This window comes from Dama dama, chromosome 10 (genome assembly GCF_033118175.1).
Source record: "Dama dama isolate Ldn47 chromosome 10, ASM3311817v1, whole genome shotgun sequence".
Classification (NCBI taxonomy): Eukaryota; Metazoa; Chordata; class Mammalia; order Artiodactyla; family Cervidae; genus Dama; species Dama dama.
Window position 1 is genome coordinate 36,083,323 of NC_083690.1, and position 11,138 is coordinate 36,094,460.

General features: G+C 54.2%; 2 pseudogenes; both read left to right on the top strand.

Moving 5' to 3' along the window:
- The first annotated feature begins 1,043 nt into the window (after positions 1-1,043).
- Positions 1,044-4,022, top strand: LOC133063241 (2-acylglycerol O-acyltransferase 3-like; annotated as a pseudogene).
- Positions 4,023-7,080: 3,058 nt separating this feature from the next.
- LOC133063242 (2-acylglycerol O-acyltransferase 3-like) lies at positions 7,081-9,005 on the top strand (annotated as a pseudogene).
- The last annotated feature ends 2,133 nt before the right edge of the window (positions 9,006-11,138 follow it).

Consider the following 11,138-nt stretch of genomic DNA (forward strand, 5'->3'; position numbering starts at 1 on the left):
ATTCCTGAGCCAGGCTTGGATCCTAGCGGTCTTCAACCTGGACGGGCTCAACGGAGACAGAAACATACCTTGGGCAGGAGATCACGGCTCTGCCTGGGTCCACACTGGGCCATCTGGAGATATTTCCAAGATCACCTCCCCATCTTGGTGAGGCACTCTGGAACTCTGTGCTGGGTGCAAGCTGGACTTCAGGGTAGACTCTTGGGACAGTCACCCCCAAAGTCCAAACATGGCACCCCCCACCCCCCTGGTGTTGGTGGACACCACAGAGTTAGGTCCCTCCCACAGCTATATCTTGGTGGAGCTTCTGCCCTCTCGGGGTCCTGGTCCTCAGGGTCTTAAGCACAGAGACCAGACGCTTCTCCCGCCTCTTCCCTGGCCTCCGGCCTCACCTGCTCCAACTGCCCCATCGCGTCCATCTTCCTGTCTTCAGGGACTACATCCTGTGTGCTGGTGAGCAGGGGAGCCCTGGGTCTCAGGACCCCCAGTCCCTGAGGTCACCTCCTCCCTGCCCTCCTCCCCCCTGGGGGCGCCTGGTCCCAGCTCCATCTCCCAGTGCCCTCCTCCCTTTTTCTGGAAGACTCAGATGGCAGGTCTTCCTGACTCACAGGTTTGGTGTCGCCTGTAAGGCCCGTGCCTCCTGTCTCCTGTCCAGGCCTGGTGGCCGTCCTGGCCGTGGGTTGGCCCCTAGAGGCCCTGGAGGCACAGCCTGGATCGCTTTGCTTTCGCAGCTGATATCGGAGGGATTTCTCAAGTTGGCGTGGGAACACGGCGGGGCGGGGGGAGCGGCGCCGCGGGGGAGGAGCGCAGAGCTCCGCGCTCAGGCAGCCGCTGCTCTCCCAGGTCTCTCCTGTGCGCTCTTCACTTTGGGGAAGAACGAGATCTTCTAGCAGTTTCAGACCGGCCCGGCGCCTGGGTGAGAAACGCTGCAGCAGATAGGAAGAGGGGTCCCTCCGCTCTTCCCCGTCCCCCCCACCCCTCACCCCGGGGCTTCCTTCCGCCCTTCCACACCCCCATCCGCACGTCTACCCTCCCCCGCTCTCATGCCCGACCGCCGGCTACTCCCAGGCTGAAAGTACCCAGACTGGTCCCTGACTTCTTGGCTGCCAGCCTCACCCCCAGGCTGGCCTCTCGCAACTCCGCCAGCCCTGAACTCTGTCTCAGTTGATCCCGGCGGGAGGGAAGGGGCCTTGCAGGTGCCTCTGTGACTACCCTTCTTGTCTCCTGTTCCGGGCACAGTGGGGGTCCCAGACCCCTGTACAGCGAACTCGAGGCCCGGCAGCGCGCAGGTGCACGCGGTCTAGGAAGCAGCGGTTGGAAGGGATCAAGGCACGCTGTGGCATCCCCGCACACAGGCACAGCGTCTTCACCTAGGGGACCTGGAGCCCTGCAGCAGAAGGGGGCAGTGCCTGGGAGTCTCCACTGCCCCTCCATCTTCCTGCAGCACAAAAATGGTGCAGAAACAGGCTCAAAGTACTGAGCATCTACCAAAACGTGCTCTCTTTTCTCTTCATGGGTGAGGGGAGCAGGGCATGGTTCCACTAGGGACAGAAGGAAGGGGAAGGGGAAGGGTGGGGGAAGATGGGTTGGAGGCCCACCTGCTGGGAAGCCCTTGGACAAAGAGAAGGGAGGAGACACAGGGCAGTTTGGGAGATGGGCAAAGATCTCACTGGTGAGTGTGGAGGCAAGAAGTCAGTGTGGTTCCAAAAGCTAGTTCATTTTTCTTCCTCATCTTTCCCCCAGGCCCCTTCTTGTCTCTTCTTGCCTTCTACCTCCTCTTCACCTTGCTCCGGTGTTTCTCTGTTCTCCACTTCATATGGTTTGTTTCTGGACCAGAACACACCCCAGCAAAGTGAGCACTAAACAAGGGCCCAGGTGGTGAGAGGTGATAAAGATTGTCTCCAGGAATTCTTCCCCCACCCTTCTCTCTGCCCAAGGAGGAAGGCATTCTCGGTGGATGAGGAATTGGATTGTTTGGAAACACCTGAGGGATTATTTCCCCACTAAGGTCACAGTTCACCCTCCAAGGAATGTGCTCCCTCTCCCTCTCCCCTACCCGCCCTCACCTCCTCACCCATTCCCATGCTGGAATGTGAGCCCCGGCTGCCTAAGTTCCCACACTGGGGCAGGTTTTGGGATGGTGTTTCAGAGGGGACCCTGGTGCCCTTGACCCCACTATCGTACCTTGAGCCCTGAAGTCTGTTAGTGTAGAGGGAACTCTTTATAGCTGGTATCCTGCTTTCTCGACTCCTTTCTTATCATCCTCTCCACCTCCAAGAGCTGGTAAAATCCGCAGAGCTGGCCCCCGATGGGGACTACTTGCTGGTGGCCCACCGTCATGGGACCACCAGCATCAGAACCCTCTGTACCTTCTGCACTGAGAACACCGGATTCTCCCGCCTGTTCCCAGGGCTTCGGCCCTGGTGAGGCACGATGAATGGCATCTTCTACATCCCTATTGCGACGACGTTATGGGCTGCAGTGGGTCTTCAGCTCGGTGGGAAATGGCAAACTAACCCCATGTCCATCAGAGGTGCCCCCAACCACCACCTGGAGCAGGAACCTGACTTGAACAGTGGCTGGGCTCACAGTGGGCTTTAGAGGATAGTTTTGCAGCAAGTGTCCTGCCTCCTTAAAGGGAGAGGCGCTGTAGGGCATGCTGACACGGGCACAGGGGTAGGGAGTTTGGAAAGAGAGGGATGGTTATTGCAGCCTTCATGTGCCAACAGGTAGGGTGAGAGAATAGGGAGCCAAGTAAGGGACTGTCAAATTCTTGCACACCCTCTTTCCTGCAGGGCTACGTTCTACAAGCCACCAGAGACTGGATTTTATCCTGTTCCACCTCAGCTTGGCCAGGCTGTGGTCGTCCGGGTCCGGGGAGAACACGAGGCCCTGTATGCCATCCCAGGGGAGCACTGCCTCACTCTCTAGAGTTGTAAAGGCTTCGTCCGCCTGGCACTGAGGCACAGGTGAGCGGGGGCCCAGATGGGGCTGCCTTCAGTGGTCAGAACCTCAGTGTGTCTGGGGATCTACTCTCTATCCCGACACACCGCCCCTCTGGAGGTGAACTGTGTGTCCCCAGAGCTTCCACCATGAACACCTCTACAGGGCAAACCTGGCAGACCTTGAGTGTTTCTCTGTGCCCACCACCGGTGTCCATTCCCCAGGCTCCTCCCATGAAAAGAGAGATAAGTTCACAGTGCTAATCACAGGACCCTGGGGCTCAGATGCCCTCTGTTGAAATTCTTAATGACAACCATGCAGGCAAGACCTTCCAAACTCATTTACTTGTGAAATAGTGTTAGTATTCCCCTTGCCACCAGGTTGTAACTAAGACAGTATCAGAAAATATATACAGGAAGGCCCTGTATCAGTCTTCTTAAGAAATCTAATTCCCTTCTCCCAGATCTATCTTAGTAGAACTCTCATTTGTCTCAAATTGACTTGGGAAGTGGTAACCTGTGGGGAATAATCTGGGGCTGCTCCTAGAGCCCCTGATGTCCTCTTCTCTCTTGCCCCCCTCTTCCCAGTGTCCCTCTGGTGCCCGTGTACTCCTTTGGAGAGAATGAAGCCTTCACAGTTAAGCCTCCTGCCCCAGACTCCTGGCAGCATCTGTTCCAGACCACCTTCAAGAAGCTCATGTACTTTTCTCCTTGCATCCTCTGGGGCCGTGGTGTCTTCTCAGCCCAGTCCCGGGGCCTGGTGCCCTTGTCCAGACTCATCGCTACTGTGGGTAAGTGCCCGGCTCCAGGGCAGAAGGCCGCTGTAAGCAATATGGGCAGCCGAGGCCCCTCCCCTGACCTGAGTCCCCCTGTCCCTGCAGTGGGCCGCCCCATCCCGGTGCCCCAGTGCCGGCAGCCCACCGAGGCGCAGGTGGACCACTATCACGTGTTCTACATGAAGCTCTGGAGCAACTGTTCGAGGAGCGCAAGGAGAGCTGTGGCCGCCCGGCTTCTACTCGCCGCACCTCCATCCAGCCCTGGCCTCACCCCTCCCCGCCTCCCGGCCCCCCCAGCCCCTGATCCCAGGGCCTGAGCCCCCCCACCAGCTGCCTGCTACTGTGCCAGGAAGAGCCAGTTCTCTCACCTCTGCTTCGTAGAGTCTCTCTGGGAGGGAGCCTGCCCACGTGGGTTCCATCTCCACCTGATCAAGACAGACTTGCTGCCTTAGACTGATAGTAGGGCCCTGAATTCTCCTCCCAGAGACTGAATTCTGCTCTATCAGCTTCCATCTAAGTCTCTTCCCTTGGCTAAGGCCTTTCTCCCTCTAAATAAAGGCATCTGCTTAGTTAAGAGCTATAGGGCATCAGAATGGTGGTGGGGAGGGTAGATCCCTGAAGAACTATTCTCTGAAGTGTGCACAGCGTTTAAGTAGGTGGAGACAATAGGGTAGATGGTGAACTACTGTCAACAAAAGCTGACAAGGGTCAAGAGTACCTGTCAGAAGGGAGGGTTGGCATGAGCTTTCGTGATAGAAAAGAAAGAGTTAAGTACACAGCTTCCTTCTGCATCTCCTCCCATCCTTCCTGTTCCCTGGGGGCTGGGAGATCACATGAAGCAGGGATTTATTTTACCATATGAAGCCCTACTGGAAGCCCAGCATTTGGTCCAGATGATCTCATTCACTCAGTGAGAAGGGACTCTTGGCAAAACTAACTTATTATGATAAAAATATTTAAAAGAGTTTGGCAAAAGATGAGCCAATGAATTTATTACTATTGTATCCATCACAACCATCATCATCACAGGCATGGCACAAGTGAAATATTGTGAGCAACTTTATGTGATCCAATGGTTGGGAACCGGCCTGCCAGTGCAGGGGACACAGATGGGATCCCTGGTCCGAGAGGATCCCACGGAGCAACTAAGGATGCCGAGGATCAGCTAAGCCCAAAGGCCACAACGACTGAAACCTGGCCGCTCTAGGGACCAAGAGCTGCAACTCCTGAGCTTGGGAGCCACAGCTACTGAAGCTTGAGCCTGGGGCCTGTATTCTGAATGTAGAGAAGGCTCTGCAATGAGAAGTCCATGCACAGCAAGGCAGAGGACCCCCATTCACTGCAACCAGAGAGAGCCCTTGCACAGCAACAAAGACCCAGCACAGCCAATGATAAATAAATAATTTGAAATATTTGTAATAGTGTTTTAATTTATTTTTTTTCTACTTTATTTTTGGCTGCACTGGAGTCTTGCTTTTGCATGCGGGGCTTTCTCTAGTTGCACAAAGCCAGAGCTATTCCCTACTGGCGGTGCATGGGCAACTCATAACCCTGGTTTCCATGATGCCGAGAACAGACTCTTGAGCACTCAGGTTTCAGTAGTTTGGTTCCAGCTTAGTAGTTGTGGCACATGGGCTTAGATGGCTGATGGCAGGTGGAATCTTCCCAGACCAGGGATCGAACCTGTATCTCCTGTCTCCCCAAGGGCATTCCTAAGTGTTGGACCACCAGGGAAGTCCAATTTTCTTTTCATTAAAAAGTCATTTTAAAAAGTGATGATTCAGGAATTCCCTGGAGGTACAATGGTGGGCACTGTGAGTTCACACTGCCCAGGGCTCAGGCTCAGTCCCTGGTCAGGAAATAAAATCCCACAAGGCACGGTGGAGCTCAACAACAATAAGAAGAAAGGACACGTTCTGTGACCTGAAAACTGCTGGCTTACCGCTTCTGGTCATTGTTGAACTGGACCATGGTCACGGTGAGGACCGGCCCCAGTCCACCTGAGGGTGTGCCCCGCCCAGTGGACTCTCTGTTGGAGGGGCTCCCCAATCCTTAGCATTTCCCACAAAGCCATGCCCCCAGAGGTCTCTCCACCGGGGCCTAAGCTACTCCTCAGGGATTAAAGCTTCCTGCACATCCTCTACCCTTCAGGGCCAGGCCCCGGGGAAAAACAGGGAGCCCTGCTATTCAGGGTACACACCCACATGGCGAGCCCCATTGGCCCAGACCTCTGGCCTTGGGTGGGCCCAGGGACCCGCTGGAGTCAATGCCCAGGTCCCAGATCAGATCGCTGAGCTTGCAGATCTGCCATCAGAAGGGATTTGTCAAGTTGGCACTGGAACACCCGTGAGTAACCCCGGGAGGTGAGGAGGGTGGGGGTTGGTGTCCAGGCCAGGCCTGGCCTCTTGGGCAAGGCCTCTTGGGAGGAGCCCCACCTCCAGGGCCCCAGAGTCAGGCGTCCCGTGTGCCCCCAGAGCCTCCCCGGTGCCAGTCTTCTCTTTGGGGGAGAATGAGCCCTTCCACAGTTTCTCTGCCCACCGGGGGGGGAGGGGGTTCTGGGTGGAAAGGCACAGGAAACCCTGGGCTGCTGCTGAGACTGGCTCAAGAATGTTCCAAGCCCCAGGGCCTCCTCCTGCCCTTCCACACCTGAAACCTCTTACCTGCTCTGCTCCCAGGCTCCCCAGCCCGCTCCCCCTTCCAGGGTTCAAGGCCCCCGCATGGTTAGGAGGTGAAGCTCCCAGGTTGGGGCCTGAATACTTGGTGCCAAATGCCCCCAGGCTGGCATTTGGCAAACCCACCAGCCCTGAACTCTGTCTCACGGGATCCCATGAGAGGGAAGGGGACTTCAAAGCATCTCGGCGATCACCCCTCTTGATCCTCTTCTGCCCAGAGAGGGGCTCCCATCCCGGTACAGCTGGGTGGGCTGTGGGGGTGGAGGGGGCACCCCGGCGCATGCGCCCATGCTGCCCATGCACTCAGTGTCCTGAATGGCTCTCGCAGCTGTTCCAAGATCAGATCCTGTGCTTCGGGGTCCCCGCCAAGTCACCTCCTACCCTCACCTAGTTGGCCTCAGGCCCTGGAGGAGTATAGGTGGGGCTGAATTTAAAGCTGGAAATACACATATGGTATTACTGTGTTTGTCCTTAGGGTTGATGTCCCTGTGCCAAGTAATGCCTCCGAGTGGCCTATACACTCCCAGGCCAGAAAAGACAGTGCGCGCTCGTCCAGGATCCGCGCGATCACACAGTCAGGGCTGGGATCCAGTGTGGGGTCCTGGCTTCTGCAACCCTCCTCACAATGATTTTTGAATGCACCCAGGGCTGGACCTCCATGGCACGCCCCTTCGGCCGTCTCCCAGTCCCATGAAGAGACCAGCCCAGACCAACCAGTTCATGATAAGTGAGAACTCTGGGGCTCTGATGAGAGTCTCCTCACACACACAGCCCCCCTACAAGCGATCTTGGGAAGCCCCAAGCGCTTGGCCACTCTACCAGAAAGGCTTCCTGTGCTCCTACCAAAGCCTTCACCCCATTTTCCCCCATTCGGAGCCCTACTGGCTGCAGGGGAGCACCTGGGAGTCTCCACCACCCCGCCACCCACCCCCAGCATGAAAACCCTAAAGAAACAGTGGTTAGAAGTACTGAGCATCTCCCAATATGTGCTCTGTTTCGTCTTCCTGGGTAAGGGGAGCAGGGGTCCACTTGGGAAGGTGGGAAAAGGGAAGGTAGGCTAGGAAGGCTGGAGCACCCTTTACTGGGCCAGCACAAAGGGAGGGACGTGGCAAAGTCTAGCAGGGAGACAGGCAAGGATCTCACTGGTGAGGGTAGAAGGAGGAAGTCATTGCGGTTTCACAATCTGAACCATTTTCATTTCTCAATTTTTCCCCAGGCCCTGTCTTTTCCCTTCTTGGCATCTTCCTCCTCTTCACCTCGCTCTGGTGTTTCTCTCTTCTCTACTTGGTATAGTTATTCCTGGACTGGGACACACCCCTGCAAGGTGAGTGCTAAACAACGGCAGGAGGAGAACGGGGTGACAGAGGATGAGGTGGTTGGATGGCATCATGGACTCAATGGACATGAGTTTGAGCAAGCTCTGGGAAACAGTGAAGGACAGGGAAGGCTGGCATGCTGCAGTCCATGGGGTCACAGAGAGTCAGACACAACTTAGCAGCTAAACAATAACAAGGGCCCCAGTAGTGAGAGCTGATAAATGGTGTCTGTAGTGATTCTTCCCCCCTTATCTCTTTACCCAAGGTGGAAGGCGTTACCAGTGGTTGAAGAACTGCACTGTTTGGAAACACCTGAGTGATTATTTCCCCATTAAGGTAACAGGTCACCCTCCAAGGGACGCTCCACCCCTCCCTCTCCCTTACCTCCCCACCTCCCCTCTCCTACCCCTGATGGATTCTCACCTCTGGCTGCTGACGTTCAGGTGATGGGGCAGGGGGTGGGATGGTGTTCCAGAGTGGACCCTCGTGCCTTTGACCCCATCTTAGATCCTGAACTCTCAAGTCTCTTGATGTGGAGGGAAGTCCTTTCACCTGATGTCCTGCCTTCTGTTTCCTTCCCCGCATCCTGCCCCCTGCCACCACAGCTGGTGAGGACAGTAGAGTTGCCCCCAGACAGGAACTACGTGCTAGGGTCCCACCCACACGGGATCATAGGCATCGGAAGCTTCTGTAACTTCGCCACGGAGGGCACTGGCTCCTCGCAGCAGTTCCCGGGGCTTCGGTTCTCACTGGCCGTGTTGAACTGTCTCCTGTACTTGCCAGGCCATCGAGAGTATTTTCTGTCCTGTGGTGAGTTTGAGCTGAGGGACAGAGGGTGACCCCACCCCAATCTGGCCAGAGTGACCCCCACTCACCACCCACCCCAGGCACTTGGCTTGAATTGGCCAGGTTCACAATGGGGGTCAGGAGGCGGCTTGGCCCAAGTGTCCTGCATCCATGCTGGGAGAGTCACTGTAGGGTACGTGGACAGGGGCACAGAGGTAGGGGGTTTGGAGAGAAGGGGGTGATGTCTAATACTTAGTGAGCTAAAGGGACAGGAGAGGGACTGTGGAGCCAGTGAGGGGGTACTGACTGTTCCTGAACCTCCTCATGCCCACAGGAGTATGTTCTGTGAACCGTCAGAGCCTGGATTTTGTTCTATCTGAACCACAGCTCGGAAGGGCTGTGGTCATCGTGGTCGGAGGGGCCAATGAGGCCCTGTATGCCGTCCCAGGGGAGCACCGCCTCACTCTCTGGAATTGTACAGGCTTCATCTGCTTGGCACTGAGGCATGGCTGAGTGGGTGCCCAGCCATGGCTGTCTTCAATGGTCAGAACCTCGCAGTGTCTCTGCGGAGCTACACTCTATCCCTACACACAGGCTGTGGTCAAGATGGTGGAGCAGAAGAACGTGCAATCACCTTCTCCTGCAAGAACTCCAAAATTACAACTCTCTGCTGAACGACCATGGACAGGAGAATGTCGGATCCCATGAGAAAAAAATACCCCACGTCCAAGGGCAAAGGAGAAGCCCTCGCAAGATGGTAGGAGTGCCATAATTGCCTTTAGAATCAAACCCCTTACCCACCAGAGATGCTCGGAGGGCTCAAACAACTCCTTGTGCACGGCAGCACCCAGAGAAGCCAGAGAGACTGAGCCAGACCTTCTGTGAGTGTCGCGTGAGTCCTGCAGAGGCATGGGTCAGCAGTGGCCTGCCACAGGGACAGGGCCTCTGGGTGCAGCAGACCCGGGTCACACATCATGTGGCATAAACCCTTTTGGAGCTTGCCATTAACCCTACCAATAAATCCACCGAGCAGACAACCCACAAACTGCAGAACAATTATACCAAATAAATTCTCACACTGTTAAGGACCTTTTGAAGCAGTTTGCCATTATCGTCATTACCTCTACCTTAGTTTGGTCTCAGGTCAAGCAACAGGGAGGGCACAGAGCCCTACCCATCAAGAGAAAATTGGGTTAAAGGTTTACTGAGCATGGCCCAGCCCATCAAAACAAGACCCAGTTTCCCCCACAGTCAGTCTCTCCCATCAGAAAGCTTCCTCCAACTTATCCTTATCTGTCAGAGGGCAGTCAGGGTGAAAATCACAATCACAGAACACTAACCAATCTGATCACATGGACCACAGCCTTGTCTAACTCAGTGAAACTATGAGCCGTGCCATGCAGGGCCACCCAAGATGGACGGGTCATGGTGGAGAGTTCTGACAAAATGTGGTCCACTGGAGAAGGGAATGGCAAACCACTTAAGTATTCTTGCCTTGAGAACCCCATAAACAGTAAGAAAAGGCAAAAAGATATGACACTGAAAGATGAACTCCCCAGATCGGTAGTGCACAAAATGCTACTAGAGATCAGTGGAGAAATAACTCCAGAAAGAATGAAGAGATGAAGCCAAAGGGAAAACAACACCCAGTTGTGAATGTGACTGGTGATAGAAGCAAAGTCTGATGCTGCAAAGAACAATATTGCATAGGAACCTGGAATGTTAGCTCCATGAATTAAGGCAAACTGGAAGTGGTCAAACAGGAGATGGCAAGAGTGAACATTGACACTTTAGGAATCAGTGAACTAAAATGAATTGGAATGGGTGAATTTAACTCATGTGGCCATTATATCTACGACAGTGGGCAAGAATCCCTTAGAAGAAATGGAGTAGCCCTTGTAGAGGACAAAAGAGTCGAAAACACAGTACTTGGGTGCAATCTCAAAAATGACAGAATGATCTCTGTTTGTTTCCAAGGCAAACCATTCAACATCCCAGTAATCCAAGTCTATGCCCCAACCAGTAATGCTGAAGAAGCTGAAGTTGAATGGTTCTATGAAGACCTACAAGACCTTCTAGAACTAACACCCCCCAAAAGATGTCCTTTTCATCATATGGGACTGGAATTCAAAAGTAGGAAGTCAAGAGATGCCTGGAGTAACAGGCAAATTTGGCCTTGCAGTACAAAATGAAACAGGGCAAAGGCTAACAGTTTTGACAAAAGAACACACTGGTCATAGCAAACACCCTCTTCCAACAACACAAGAGAAGACTCTACACATGAACATGACCAGATGGTCAGTACTGAAATCAGATTGATTATATTCTTTGCAGCCAAAGATGGAGAAGCTCTATACAGGCAGCAAAAATAAGACTGGGAGCTGACTGTGGCTCAGATCAAGAACTCCTTATTGCAAAATCAGACTTAAATTGAAGAAAGTACGGAAAACCACTAGACCATTCAGGTATGACCTAAATCAAATCCCTTACGATTATACAGTGGCAGTGACAAATAGATTCAAGGGATTAGATCTGAAAGAAGTGCCTGAAGAACTATGGACGGAGGTTCATGACTTTGTACAGAAGGCAGTGATCAAGATCATCCCCAAGAAAAAGAAATGCAAAAAGGCAAACTGGTTGTCTGAG